The 16,355-nt window shown below is 37.2% G+C and overlaps 3 pseudogenes; 1 reads left to right on the forward strand and 2 right to left on the reverse strand.

The window, feature by feature from the left end:
• Nucleotides 1-543: 543 nt before the first annotated feature.
• On the reverse strand, nt 544-4,480 carry LOC107160771 (annotated as a pseudogene).
• A 321-nt stretch (nt 4,481-4,801) lies between these two features.
• Nucleotides 4,802-6,262, reverse strand: LOC107160772 (annotated as a pseudogene).
• A 5,755-nt stretch (nt 6,263-12,017) lies between these two features.
• On the forward strand, nt 12,018-13,655 carry LOC107160773 (annotated as a pseudogene).
• The last annotated feature ends 2,700 nt before the right edge of the window (nt 13,656-16,355 follow it).

Consider the following 16,355-nt stretch of genomic DNA (forward strand, 5'->3'; position numbering starts at 1 on the left):
TAAATAAGATACATATATATCTTATTTACTTATTATTTTGTGGTGCTAATGATTTAACTCACTGCCTTTCATGTGCAAGTCTGGTGCTTTACCACTTATCTACAGCCCCAGCCCCCAAATGTATTCTCTAAATACAAAATATATCATTTAAAAGGGGACTGAAAATAGAAAAGAAATAGGGGTTAAAAAGGTGATTATAAGCCATAAGTGAGGGAAGAGAGAACCGAGTCCTAGACACCAGGTTCATTCTGTGGCATTAGAAATCAGAATGGAGGAAAACTCAAAGAAGCCTGAGATGAAAAAGGATAAAAATTAAGAATATATATAATACAGTAAAGAAAAAAAAATTAAAAAATCCAATTTAGAAGAGACATGGATTTAATTAAGATAGAAAATATTTTTATTTCTTCTCTTGCAATATTATAATTTCATATTTCTTTTAAAATGAAGTAAAATAAAATACAGTAATTGTTATCTATCTTTCAGAAAGTCAAGCATCCTTAACATTTCTGTACAGGTCCATTCATCAGTCTTTTGAAAGAGTTAGCAATTCATGGAACCAGGGTTACTTTTTGCTTTTCCTGCAGAGTTGATGATCCGCATCAAACAGCATCCCAATTCCTCAAGGATCATCCACTCTGCTGTTGCCTTTGATTCTCTCTTCCGTCTTTCTTCTCTACCTTGTTGTGAAGCCAATTACTACTTCCTTATTTATAAACCTAAATACAATTTTCCTCCTCCACTATTAAAAGCCAGGGTTGGCCTAGTAAGCAAGTCTGAGAAGATAATGTAGTCTCCATGCTGTTTATTGATGTACTCTTATTTCAGCTATATCTGCCAAATGCATCCATGTCTTTCTTTCTGGGCTTTCTTCAAAATTCTTACAGCCAACACATTTACATATTGAGGAACACATTATTTTAGCCTCATAGCACTCAGTAGTTTTTAAGATATACTGACATTGACAATTACATCCCTTGCTATGATATCAATATGCTTCTCCCCCTTTCCTTTCCCTATCTTAGGCTTAAAATCTGTATTTGTGTCAAGGCATGCCTTTATACTTTTTGTGATTCATTTTCATGTTCCAAATTGTTATAACAATTAGTACAACTGCAATTGTTATAAAATTTGCCATTTACAAAGCAATCACAGTATAATTTCAAATAGTGATTTTATACAATTCCAGGGCTTTCTGGCAGATACTGATGGGATTATGCCATTGAATGGAAGACTTGCCTGGGTCTGGATAACAGATGTTCCAGTAAAATTAGAGCTGACTGCTATATACACATATGAAAACCCCTATAGCTGAGTAATGTACTGAGTTGGAAGCTCTGCATAACCCACAATTCCTGTTCCTGGAGTTGGTGCCAGGAGAGTGTCTGGTTACACGTTAGTGAAGTTGGGCTGGATCTGTGACAGTGGGGTGCAAGGCATAACAAGACATTGCTATTGTTGACTGTTAGTTACTATTTATGAAGCCTGATTGATGGATTTGGGGAAAACTTGTTGGATAGCCTGAGCTTAAACAAATAGAACTGTCATCTGTGCTGGGGTTGTATTAACAATCACTGACATTGCTTCCTAAAAAGGCTTAATGCTTATACTGGGATTCTGACTATCTGGTTGGGTTAAGATACTGGCTGTTGTGGCAGTAACAAATCAGATATCATGAAACTTCATTCCAGGCTCTTGAATCTGCTGAACAGTTGCCAGCCTTTCCACAGGAATTGGGAGCAGTTTCCTGAGGAATAGCTGTCTTAAATGGTGATATGTTCACTCCTCCAACAGTGATGGTCTGCACAGCTGATTTAATTGCCATTAGCCTTATTTGGTGATTTCAAAGATGTGATGGCTATTTTATTTGGCATCTGCATTGTAAAATTAAAATTTAATGTAATAACACCACTTTCAGATATTGTTATGGTCTTTGATAGAGTTCCAGGGGTAGACTGTGAAAGACCCTAACTGCAATGACTGATGTTGTCCCTCTGTAACTGCTTTACTATTAATTGGTTTTGCAAAGTTCAGCTTCATGATTACTGGACCACAGGTTGGTATTCCAGGCTTCTTAGCAATCTCATCTGGCACCATCTCTAGGATTACCTTTGACTTCAGTGTCCATCATGGCTACTAGATTTTATATCTGGCATTTCCAACTATACAGGCCTGTCCTGTCTATACATTATGTACTGGCTTTTAAACAAATTGGCACTCATGAATTAAAATTCAAATAAGTAAATGAAGCCAAATAATTCAATTCAAATCAATTAATTAAATAAAAATATAGATGTCTTTATAATTCTAACTCACATTTTTTTTGTAGATGGCCAGACAATAAAATCTTTGTTTTTAGAGAGAGAGAATTTTTTAATATTTATTTTTCAGTTTTCAGTGGACACAACATCTTTATTTTTTTTTTAAATTTTTATGTGGTGCTGAGAATGGAACCCAGTGCCCTGTGCATGCCAGTCAAGTGCATTACCAGTTGAGCCACATCCCCAACCCCAAAAAATCATTTCTAAAAAATGTCTAAAATGTAATATAACATCCATTGCTTCTAAAATTTTTCAACAGACAAGAAGAGATAATTAGTACTGCTAATCACATTGTTCTGATATTTTTATTTTATTATTAAAATAAATAAATTAAATATAAAATAATTGGGATTAATCTTCAACAATATGGTTTCTCAAATAAATAAATTAGAAATTACACTTGAAGCCCAGCTACTTTCTCCTTTTTCTTTCCAACTGTTAAAGAAACAACAGGATCCTGCCTTAAATCCCTCCACAGCAAGCTGAATTAATTGTCATTATCCTGGCATTGAGATTATTTTCTACTTCTTTACACATTGTTACAGATTCTTAATATACAGGTAAACTTGTTCATCATATTTCTGTAGCTGTCTTATCCCTCATTTGGATTACAGTTTACTGTCTCTTTTTTTAACCCTTCAAACTCTTTCATAGCATAATATGTCTTCTATCTTCCTTGCTCATATGCACAATCACATTAAGATTCCTGGACCTTTGATAGAGAATAACACCCATACAGATAACAGATGTGACATCACTTTATCTTTTATTTTCAGATGCTGTAAAATCTCATGAATTTTTTTAAATAAAATGCTCAATCACTAATGATGATGTTTTCCATTTCTTCCCAACAAGTTTGTGCCATTGTCAATAACTGTGCTCACTGTATACCATTCCAGTCCCCTATGTGGTAACTTCCTACATATACAATCTGTGATTTTGCATAATTTTGTACTCATTTGAATATAATTTTAACCCATGGAATGCCCCATTCTACCACACAAGTCTTCATTGACTGAGCACATCATACCCTGAAGACATGCCTCTTGATTCAAAAATAATAAATGGAACCTAGTTCAGAGCAGAATACAATTCTTAATTTTATGAAAATGGCCATAAAATAAAACATATAAGGGACAATGGGGGCTGAGTAAACTTAATTTGTGGTTTCCAATTTTGAAAAATTTCTGAGAACTGAAATATTTTATATTTGAAATTTCCTATTTACATGACATACTCCTGTTTTATGGTTTACACTTAATATGCTCTAGTTATTCTTATTTTATGGGAAAAACTACCTAATTTTAATTATTATCATCAATGGAAAATAAGATTTAAATACATTAAAATCTTTCACTAAGCATATAGTTATGTTCACATTTGCCACAGTCATAATAAGTACATTTATTGTGTCAAGGCACAAGCTTTCTTTAGATTTTAAAATATCACTAACTGCAAGATTATGTATATAATATTCCCATTGTTGCTCATGTAATAGTAAATTAATCAAATTAAGTTACACTATCTAGAATAAAATAAAATTGAAATAATTGATTCATAAGATTCATATTTAAACCATCTTTATTTACAAAATGCTATTCTAAGAATTATAATTCCATCAAGCATCAATTGGAGCAAAAGTATAATTGCTTGAGTAAAAGCAATTAGTTAAAATAAAAATGAGAGATAGATCACTTTTGAAGGCAGATACAAAATATTGTCAGGATTGTTGTTGTGCTTCTGGATGTTCAGTAGCAGGCTCATTTGAAGATGGACTCAACCTTGAAGGGAACTCATTTCTACTTTCAGAATGTGGGGGAGGATGGGGGGAAATTCAGCTCTTGGGAGAAGATAATGAGGAAAACACCACAGTTTTGGGAATGAAGAGGTTGTGGGCTTGGTGGAAAATATTCTCGAGATGCTCCATACATGTTTTTGGGGGGAGATGGAGGAAAAAAAGGTCCTCTTCTGATCAACTAACTCCTTGGATTGACTGGAAACAATGGACCTCTGTTTGGAGAGAAATGTGAGAAAGAATAGCCAGAGCCAGTTGCTTCATTTTCAGCAGGGACAGATGAATAAGGAACATTGGAATCACCAAGATCAAATTGGGGATAATTTCTACTGGATTCCATTTCTGAAGACATAGGCCCATCCATTTTATCCAAAGGTGATATAGTAGAACTTCTGGGTTCTGCTGGTCCAAGATGGTCAACCATAATTAGAATAACATCCCTCTTGCCTTAGTAGAGAAAGACATGGATCAGAATATGGTTGGCTTGGTGGAGCCATCATCATCTTAGGGTTCTCTTGCCATGGATTTGACAGGGGCCCAATGTTATAAGAAACTCTCTGAGGATCACTTGTCCCATCATAGCCTGATTCTCCTCTTTCATTGATAATCTGAGGGAACAGAGGATTATTGAACCTCTTTTTCTTACCCTTGAAAGCAAAGGTAAGAGTCTGAGTGGATCCTTCTTTTAAAAAAGAGGATCTCTCATTTCAGATGAAAGTCGACCCAATGGTGAGGAACCATTTGGGGGATTCTCTCTGCCAAAGGCTATATTTGAATCATCAAGTGCAGAAGGATATTTTTCTACTAGTTTAAATTTACATTCATTTTCAGTTTTGTCTGTTGTGGGCATTTTGTTTCTTTAAATCATTGAGGTATCTTTCAGCACTCTGAGCTGCCAACTCATTATCATATGCTTTTTTCATAGTACATAATTGGCCCCTGATAAGAGTGAATGGTTCTCTCCAATTCTTCTTCAAGATCTTTGACTTGCTTTCTGTAGTTCTCTAGCTGTTCAGTTGCATGGCTGATGTTTTGCTCAATTTTGGAAAGTTTATCCTCTTGGTCTACCTGGTAATTTTCCTCTATTATTAATTTACTTTGGAGTTTCATTATATTTTCTTGATATAGTTCAATGATGATTTTAAGTTGCTGATGCAGATTCTGATTCTCACTTATAAATTGTGTATTTTTGGACTGCAAAGATGCTTGTTATGTCTTAAGATTTTTAATATTCTCTATAAGGACTTCCTTTGTTTTAAGTAATTTCAGAAAAGAAAGTAAAAATTTGATTTATTTCTCCTTCTAAGGTTTTAAAAGAGGTTTTTAACTTAGCAGCATAAAACCATCTCTTCAAATCCCCTTTTGGCTGATCCTCCAAGTGAGCACCAACACTCTTCATTTCCAATTCCAAGTTACTATCATCTCCAAGTACAGAAGCCCAATGTTTCATCTGAAGAAAGTGTTCAGTCAGAGACTTAAAGCAATTTCTTTATCTTTTAGAACTTGTTCTCCATGTACTTTAGAGTGTTCAAATGTCATTTTCTGTTTGTTAATGGCATTCACTTTTTCTTTCCATACTTCACCTTCTAGTAAAAGCTCTTTCTGACTTTTGTGAAGTTGGGAATTTTCATTCAAAACCTCTTTTTTTGCTTCCTTAGATCCTGCTTCATTCATTTGAAATATACTCAAAGTTGTTTTAGCTTCAGGTATTTTTGATATGAGGAATTTTGATTCATCTTCTAGGTACTTAATACTTTTTTGATATATCCACCATCAATTCATCCAGTTGAGAATGTTTACATTTCTCTTGTTTTAGCTCTTTTTCTAGAGAGAGTATTTCTTCCTCAAGTTTAGATGCCAACCTATCCAGGTTTTCATAAATTGCCTCCAAATTCTCTGCTTCTATTGACTCCTTCACCAAAATGTCATCCTTTAAAGATGACTCTAAGCCTTCAGACTCTTTTTGAACAAGGCTAACTTTTTCAAGAATTTCACATTTTTCTCCAAGTAGTCCAGAAAATTTTATAGCAAGCTTTTTTTTCCTCTTCTCTTGTAACACCTGCTTCTCACAGATGATAACTTCTCCACAAAAACAAGAGAACAACAACAACAAAAAAAATCCATAAGGACTAGGGTGTGTTTCCATGTCTTCAAACTAGGCAGACCACAACCCTGATTACTTCTTCCAGGACCACCACAAAATTTGGCTGAAGGGCAGCCATTGCCCCTCCATCACACTAAGATTATTTTAGCTATTCACTCCACAACCACACCATGCCCAGCAATGCCAAAACAGGATGTGAACACTCAGGCCTTTGGTCAGGAACAAACCTGCACCAGGCAACTGAGAAGACCATTGTGAACAAGCAGGTGTGTGTGGAGTGGCTGTAGGCATGGGTGGGGATCCCTGATCATGGGCTCCCAGGGGCCGAACACACTCATGCTGCCTGTCAGGAAAGTCTTGTTGGCCCCTTTACTATGCTGTGCATCCTGACACAGCACAGGTTCAAGCCTGAACCAATTAAGCCAGAGAGGAGTCCTCTCCAGGTCACCCACCCATTGATTTTGTTTAGGCCAGGCCAAGGCAGAGCTTTTTATGTGCCATTCTGTACAGTTATAATATCACCTAGTTTGATGTCACTAAAATTCTAAAGCTCTGTAAAATTTTCAAAGAGATAGTACATCATATATTTTTATTTGTACAACTTGCCCTTTTGTTTTATTTGCTCATTCTTTTCTCTCCCCTCCTGTCTCCTTTCTTTTTTTTCTCCCTTCCTTCTTCCTCTATTTCCTTTTATTGTAGTTTTGGGGGTTAAACTCAAAGGCCATATGCATGCTAGGCAAACTCTCTACCACTGAGCTTCATTTCCAGCCCTATTGACACTTTCTATAGAAGTGGATTATATTATACTCTGGTTTCTCTTCAGATCGTATAAATCTTTCGCCTTTTAGAAGTGGATTATTTCTATAGGAAAAACACTAGTGTTAAACTATTTTAACAATAATTTTAGAAGAGTTGCTAACATGGGCACAAACAAATTTTGACAAGTTACTTTTAAAATATACAGCACGTGTAATGTTTCTGAAAAGAAAGAAGCTTAAAACTTGAGATGGTTTTCATGTCAGTTGTTCTAGACTACTAATTAAGAGTCTTCAAAATATTTTTTTCAGGTGTTATTTTCTTTTGACTTCTCACAGGATGTAAAAACTTCTAAGTAGTTTAGTTATTATAAATGCATAGAAAAGAGAAGAATATCATATGACTCTTTGAAATGGACTTAGCTTTTGAAGGTGAATTATGTTTTTGTTTAGATAAAGAGTTCATTGTTTGATGTAAATAAAAGACATCCAAATATATTTTTTCCTAGTTACGTTTAATTGCTAATAAGCCAGAGCCAATGTTTGAAGAAAATAACTCACTAGAAGTCATTGATTTTCTAAATGTCTCTAAATACCTAGAAATTTCAAAGGCATTATGCCACCATGTATGATTAGAATGATTATAATTCCATGGCCAGAGCTATGTCAAGGTAAAATAAAACACTTATCCTTTGTGGTAGAGTATGAAAGTTTAGAAACTTTTTGACAAATATATTTATGTGAGGTTATGAATGTTAATTAGTTTGTAGTGAATATTTCACCATGTATATACCTTTGTCAGAATCAAATTATCACTGGGCATGGTATCACATACATGTAATCCTAGCCTTTTAGGAGGCAGAGGCAGGAGTATCACAAGTTCAAGGCCAGCCACAGCAATTTAGTCAGGCCCTTAGAAATTTAGTGAGACCCTGCCTCAAAACAAATACACGCCATTAAAGGAACATTTCCGATTGAAACCATAATACCAGGTGCTATCTTCTACAACCTTATGACCAAGTAGGACTCAGCAGATTTCAGTGCCATGCTCTTGAACTTCCAGAGCCAAGAGCTAAATAAATATCTTTTCTCTATAACTTACCAAAGATGATATTCAATTATAGCAACATATCTTACTAAGTTTTAGAGAGATTACTGGTCAAGGCATACCACTAAAAAGCAACAGTTCTGGGACTTAAACCAATTGTTTTCAGTTTCATACCCCAATAGAAGAAGTTAGCCATCAAGTAAAATATACTAAAACCCAGCTGCAGATTCCTCTTTACTTGCCAGAGCTGTTTCTGTTTGGATATTAAGTCAATAAATAAGAGTAGCTTCATTGCATCTACTGCACCTTATAAATAAACCTACTTTCACATCAACTTCATGAGCATTGTCCTCATCAGAACATGCAGCTCAATCACACTTTAGTAATACTAATAATAATATTCACTAATAGAGTTATTCTCATAATTAAACGGACAGACAGAAAAGACTTCAATGCTATTCTATTCATTCCCATTCTTTTTTAACCGTTTTAAACTAGGAAAAACAAGTGATAATTCTTAAAAATCAGTTTTTTAAAGATTGTACGATTTTGAAATGGCAAAGAAACATTGATAGCAAATCAAATAGTAATAAGATACTGAACCAGACCCAGCTAAAATGTAAAGTCTCGGACAATTACCTTTGAGACTTTCCACTCTGTGACATGGGTACATTTTCTTAAAACTCATTTAGATTTGAGAAAGTTTTTCACCATTCATATCATCATTCTCCAGATTACCATAGATGATAATGACACGTGCAGTATCCCAGGAACTTCTTGAACATTTTCAGAATTTAGAAACAGCTATTTGTGCACTTTTCTACAACTTGTAATTTTATTTCCTACAAAATTCTAGTACTGAACAGTTTTTCTTTTTAAAATGCAAGCATTGTGTTGTAGGAAATTAGTAGTATCCTATATTTAGAAAATGGTATGCTGAGTGTGGTGGTGCATGCCTCTAATCCCAGCTGTTCAGGAGGCTTAGATAGAAGTATTGTAAGTTCAAAGCAAGCTTCAGCAAAAAAATGAGGTGCTAAACAACTCAGTGAGACCCTGTCTATAAATAAAATACAAACAAGTGCTGAGGATGTGGCTCAGTGGTTGAGTCCCCTTGAGTTCAAAACCTGGTAACCCCTCCAAATAAAAAAAAAATAGTGTTTTCTTTCTGACACATTTTACCCCAGGAAATGGGGAATTTTCATTCCAGAAAATGTACAGTGCATAATTTGTTAACTGAGAGATGTCAATTGGCTTGACAAAAGAATTCACCATCACAGTGCCATAAGGAGTTTGAAGGAGACATAAGAAGACTCAAGGAGAAAATGATATGAGCATCCAGGGAGTCCAAAGATGATTATTGTATGAGTACCAGCAGCATACATGGATCAAATATAAACAGAAAATGCTCTCATGATTAAAATGATTGTTACAGTGGAAAATTACTATCCCTCTTAGAGTACATCACTGGACCTCACCAGGGGTCCTCCATGAACACCACACAAATCACTCAGACCACCCAAAGTCTATATTATGGCTGCTAGCCACTCTGATTCACTGGTACTTATGCCAAAAAAGTTGAAAATATTCGAATATCACTTCTGGGTATCATCAAAACTGCTTAAATAAGAATCTTTCTCACCCTAAAAACTCACACACTTTTCTCTTGAGCTATTTGACAGTGTTTTCTTCCTAAGAAATATTAGCATCTGAAAGTAAATTACAGCTCCATGCAATGCATCTCTTCTATAGTAGGAAAATGCATGTTTAAGTTAGAATTTATTCACAGACTGATTATAAGTCCTAAGCTCTGATGCTAAAATATTTTATAATACAGAGCTATAAGATTTGTACATGGATGGTGAAAAACTATATGTTACAACACAATTAGACATTCATTTTTTTTTGGAACCATGTATTATTAATCTGTTTTCTGATCTTAACTAGAATAATAATTCAACAATGATAACAATTCACAGATCATTAATGAAAAAAATAAAAATTTTGGTTCTACTCCTGGAAACACTACAGTTTATTAAACTACACAACAGTGTGCTGCACTTAGAATGCCCCTAAAATTTATAGAGAAGACCCCAAAATGTGACCATTTATCCTTCTGCTTAACTCTAAACTGTATGAATTGGTTACAAATGGGTACTACACAGTCAGTAAGAGCTTGTCACATGAAAAATAATTAAAATAACCAGATAGATTTTTGAAGAAAAAATGTCTGCATTTGAAGACAGAAATAAAAGTCTTAATTTTCAAAAGAAAATAATTAGCTCTTTGCAAATTTACAATTCACTAAAGCCATATCACTGTGATTTCATTACCTAAAATATGTAACAGTGCCATGAAATTTTACTCGCCAAACAACTGCTTAGAATATAGCCACAAAGTTAAAGGTATTTGGCAATAAATAATGGTATATAACAAAGAGCCATGCACAAAACAACTGGTCCAAACAAAACAATCAGAGCTCTGAAGATAAGAAGAAAAAGAGATGCCCAAGAAAGGCTGTTTCCATGAGCACAACAGGCAGCCACACTAATCACATTTTACTTGGATTTCTATTTTCAAGTTCAAGATATGATGGGGTGCTAGTTAAAGGAGAAGGCCAACCCCAGAAGAGTCACAAGTGAAAGTCCTGGGGCTATATCTTACAGCCACCATTGCACAGTAGCTGAGCACAATAAAATACTCATGTCTAAAGTGTACTTGCCCCTTCCAACTTCTCCACAATGTTAGCCAGCACCTCCTGCAGAGTCTGCACCATGAGGAACTACTCTAGCACAAAGGTACAGATAGATAGGTCCTGGGGGACATTCTGCAAGGAAAGTGGGAGAGCCATAAGTATGTCACCAGTGTCAAGTATCTAGGCCACATCTACCTTGGTGTCTTCCAACTGATGTTACAGAAAGAGTGATGATGATTGCTATTTCTGCACTGTCAGCTGCCAGTCATAATAAGACATTGTAATTACTGCTCTTGTTTGAGAGCATGCCATATCTGGAGTGGATATCCTGACATGCACTGCACTGGAACTTTGTAGTTCCTGTTTTTCTCCACAACAGGGACTATTATTACCACCAGAGAATAAGAAAACAGAGAATTTAGGTCACTTTTCTAAAATCAAAAAGTCACAAAATAATCAAGCCAGGCTTGAAAGTTTGATTTTTCCAACTCTCACATATTGGTTTCAAACCTATCAAACATTATGTTGATTAAAAAAAAATAACATTTAAGGCTGGGCAAGTAAGAGGCAGTGACATACTCTGTGTGTGTGCATGTGGGGGTGGGCAGCATAAAAGAGTCTTGGGGGCACTGTGGGATCAGGGACACAGCTAACAGTGGGCAAAATGAGCTGCACAAGGGGCCACAAACAAATAAGTAAAGGCACAAGAACAAAAAATTAAATGCATGTTACACAAATCATTTTAAAAACTGCAAACTACTATGGACATTTCTGAAGATTCTTTCTCAGTGCAGTAAATCAAGATGATTGAATCTGCCTTCTTGGATCATTTGGAGTGACTTGTGTGTCTAGAATATCTGAATGCAAAAGTCTTGTCTTGCCAGCACAAGTTTTGCAAATGATGTTTGCTGGGGATCCTAGATTCCCTCAGTTGTTCTGAGTGGAGGACACTTGTTGGCTTGGGTATTGAGGAGCTTCTCACTGATATCCTGCTGGATAAGCTTCTGGAGAATATCAAGCAGGGTCCTTGGAAACCTAGCCCTGGTGCGTTCAGTGTGACCCACTGCACAAATGCATTCACAGCTCAGGGCAGCCCTATGGCTAATTGTAGTGCAAATGATCTACATGGTTCCCAGTATGGACATCAGCCTTGGGTTGCAAGCTTGGAGTCCCCCAATGAGGTGTACACTTCAGTTACTATGTGCCAAATCATTATATAACTATGAGGGAAAGGAATCTGGTGACTTTGAATTCACCCAAATGACATCATCATTTTATGACAAGATTATGAAAAGTGGTAAAATGGGGAAGTCAGCAGGATCCATGGCTCTTTCCCCACCAATTTTAGCAGATTATTCAACCATTACCTAAACCCACACGTCAATGCAAAGAACTTTATGACTTTGAAGTAAAAGAAAAGGAAGTAAATAAGGATGGCCTTCTGTTTGCAAAGGATGCTTTTCTGACTGTGATACACAGAGTGGATGAAAATGGGGCTGAAGGAGTTTTGGCAGACAAATTAGGCATATTTCCAATTTCCAAAATTGAGTTTAACTCAGCTGCTAAACAGCTGATGGCATAAGATAAGTCTCCCATGCCAGACGTTGATGCTGGAGAATGTCCCTTAACAACAGCCCAAAGTAGCACTGCCCCAACGCTCTCCAACACCAAGAAGAACACCAAAAAGCACCACTCCTTCCCTTTCCTCACTGTGGCAAACAAATCTTCCCAGACATCCAGAATCAACACTCCATGGACATCAGCCCTCATGTTCTCAACAGCTCCAGCAACCCCACAGCTGCTGGGAGGATCAGGGAACTATTTGAGATTCCTGCAGTGTCCCTTCTCAAGTTCATATGAGTACCACTGAGTTAACAGTGACTTCATTCCCAAGCAGCTCAGTGATAAGTGGCTCCTCATTCACTTTCCCTTTGAATTGCCACTACCCACCTGTCCTTAGAACTACGAATCCTCCCCTCTACCACCCGATCTTCTTGCTGCCATTGTCCTCACCTCCACACCACCAGGTACTACTACTGGTGTTGCTGCTGCTGAAATGGGACCCAGACCCATGGAAGGATCCACTGTACAGATTGCACATTTTCAAACTCAGACTCACACCAGTGTGCATGTGGTATCCACCCATATACTCCCAGAAAGAAGATGAGCTAGAACTGACAATAGTGAAGACAATTTTAGTGTTTGAGCATTGCTAGGATGTCTGGTTCAAAGGGATATCAATGCATGGTACTGAGATTGGGGTTTTCCTTGGCAGTTCTGTGGCATCTCTCACAAGGGCAGTGATTAATGCTACCCAAGCTAAAGTTCCTATGTTTACTGTGGGTCAGACAAGCTAGGGGATGACAAAGGTCAGTCCCTCCACTGCAGGAGAGTGTTCCCAAAAGCTCCAGAGAAACGGTGTGGCTGGGACAACCAGGGTTGTCCCTATAGCTCTAGTGTTAGCATCTCACAACCAAATAAGTGATGAAACTAAGGTACTGTTGCACATGCCTGGGCAAATGACAGTCAACCAGGCCCACAATGCAGTGAGGGCAGTTGTGGCACATAATCGAGAATGCCCCACAGCAGCACTAATGCCCATCCAGGTACAGAATGCTATCTGTATCTGTGAGCCTGCCCCACCATTTTCTGGCCTCCCCAAAACCTCTGCCACCAATGGCAGTCTCTGATGCCCAAGCTGCTGCTATCAGTTTCAGTCAAGCTGGTACCTCCCTGACCTATGCTTCAGCCATTTCATTAACCTCCCCAAGTATCACTGCTGCCTCTCATGAAACCAAGCCAAGTGGTCAGACAGTGACCATTCTCCCTGTGCTTCTCACAACTGCACATGGTTTTTCATCAGCTCATGGGAGCAGTTCAGCAAACAAACTGGACAAGGACAGTAAAATAGAAAAATGGGGTTTTGCAGTTGCCTTTTGATGCCTCCACCGAATGGAAGCCCTGAGTATCCCCTCTAACATTTCTGAAGTTGAAGTGGAGCTGGAAGTAGGGATAAATGGTGGTGAGTTGCCCCTATAGGGAGCCATGGGTCATTAGCTATCACTTGAGGGGAGGCCATGGCAGGGCTGGCTACAGCCCTATGGACAGGAATGGCTCAGTCACTGCAGCACAAGCAGGAACAGTCCTTGACCAAGAAGATTTCCATCTGAAGACTAGCTCCCTGGACTTTGCAGTCCCTTGCTCCCCTCCTCATCAGGCATGTTCCTTGCTGGGACTGTCATGAATGAGTCTAACCTGTTGTTTGTGAAAGACACTAGCTGGTGGTTTCCTATCTTCCCCATAGTGAGGTACAATTTGGGAAGTTAAAGGAGGTGTTATGTTTGTTCATAAAAAGTGAGAGGATGGCTGGTTCAAAGGCACATTACAACACAATGGGAAAACTGAGCTTTTCTATGGAGGCTTTGTGGAAAATATCAGAGGAGATAAACACTGGGAAAACTTAAAATCACATCACACAAATGAAGAGCACAAAGCAGTCTGATGGAAAAAGCACATGTGTGGACCTCCACAAGGTCAGAAGCTGAGCAAAGGGTTGGTGTGTGGCTCCCGACTCTCAGCACATCCACACCAGCCAGGAAAGCAAAGTAGGTGTCTGGGTTTCACTACTCAGTTGGGATTGTAGTATGTACTTTGTGCTGAGCAACCATTTTTGTGTTTGTTTATTTTGTGTTGTCTTTACAATGTATAACTAAAATGAAAAATAGTTTACAGTGCTTAGCTAATGTATTTGCTTCTTTTAAAACTAAAATTTTCTTGTAATAGATAAACTATTTATGAAATTAATTTATGAAATGAGAGATAAGGATCAGCTTGATTATCTGCTGTTTAAAGCAAGAGATTTATTGTGTTGCAGAATATATCTTCCCTCCTTCACCCCTGTCCCCCCTCATTACATTTTGCTTCCTTAAGACAGATCTGTTGGTTCTCTAATTTGGGTTTTCCTTTTTAGGAAACTAAATAAACACCTCAGTCAGTATCAGTAAGAGCCTATGCTAGAGAGAAAAAAATCTCAAGAAAAGAAAATTTATTGATTCTTTTTTTCTAGTTTGATCATGAGTCAAACTGAATAATTAATCCTCAATTTAATTTTATAGGTTTTTAATTTTCCAAGAATGAAACCAACGAAATGATAGGACAAATAAAACACAAGCATTGATTAGAAATGTATTCATAAATAATATTTAGTTTTATACAGAAGCAGCTCTATTGATTGGTTTGAAAGTAGGCAACATTAATCTTATACTTGCTGTCAGAGAATGGCTATAAGAGGTAATTTCCATTTTACCCCATGAAAGGAATGTCCAGAACATTTGTGAGATGTGGTGGTAAGTGATGCACTTGTTTTCTAGTCAAATGCTGAAGAAACAATGTGAAAATTTACATTTATCCATTGTGGCTTTCTCAAAAACCTTGCATGTCCCTCAGTAACATGGATGTGCATGATGTATACATTTCATTGAAGTTTTCTGCTGAGGTTAGTTTGCATTCAGAACTGAGTTATACAGGAGATCTAATATCACCAGCATTCTCTACCCCAATGTAACTTGTGACCAAGGTCTACTGAACACACTCACTCCCTCCCTGTCTAATGTGTCCATCGGCCATCATAGGAATCATGAAAAAAAATGTCCCTCGTGTTCTCAGCAGAAAGAAAGAAAGGAATGATTTATCCAGGAGCTGTTTGGTCAGGAACTCAAACATGCACAAGGCAACAGAGTATAACATTGTGAAGAAGCTCTAGGGGTGTAGGGTGGTGAAGCTGTGGGCATAGACATGGGAAGCCACAGTCATAGGCTCTCAGGGGCCTAGCACACTCAAGTGCCTGTCAGGGAAGTCTTGGACCTTCACTATGCTGTGCATCCTGAAGCAGTGCAGTTTCAAGTCTGTCCCAATTAAGCCACAGAGAACTCCTCTCCATGCCACCCACCCCTTGCTTTAGTTTCATCCAGGCCAAGGTGGAGCTTATCATATGCTATTCCATTCAGTCATAATGTCAACCAGTGTAATGTGACTGAAATTCTAAAGCTTTGTAAAATAATTTAAAGATCTAGTATGTCATATAATTATATTTTTACTACTTTCCTTTTTGTTGTAATGACTCATTCATTTCATTCCCCTTTGGTCCACTCCCTTTTTCCTTCTTTCCTTCCTTTTTTCTCTCTTCTCTCCCTTTCCTTTTCTTCCAGTGTTGGGAGTTAAACTCCAAGGCCTTCTCCATGCTAGGCAACCTCTCTACCACTGAGCTACAACTGCATCATGTTGACACTTACTATAGAAGTAATCTGGTTTATTTCTATATAAAACTCTCATTTCAGACAATTTAAAAAGTAATATTTTTATAAAAATTACTAACATGAGCACAAATCAGTTGTAACAATTTGGTTTTTAAAAGTACTGCTTATGTAATATTTCTAAAAAAAAAAAAACTTGGGGTTGGGGATGTGGCTCAAATGGTGCTTGCCTGACATGCTCGGGGCACTGAATTCAATCCTCAGCACCACATACAAAAAATAAATATGTTGTTTCAACTGAAAACTAAAAAATAAATATTAAACTCTCTCTCTCTCTCTCTCTCTCTCTCTCTCTCTCTCTCTCTCTCTTAAAAAAAAAGACATAAGT

This window comes from Marmota marmota, unplaced genomic scaffold (assembly GCF_001458135.2).
Source record: "Marmota marmota marmota unplaced genomic scaffold, marMar, whole genome shotgun sequence".
NCBI classification, from domain to species: domain Eukaryota; kingdom Metazoa; phylum Chordata; class Mammalia; order Rodentia; family Sciuridae; genus Marmota; species Marmota marmota.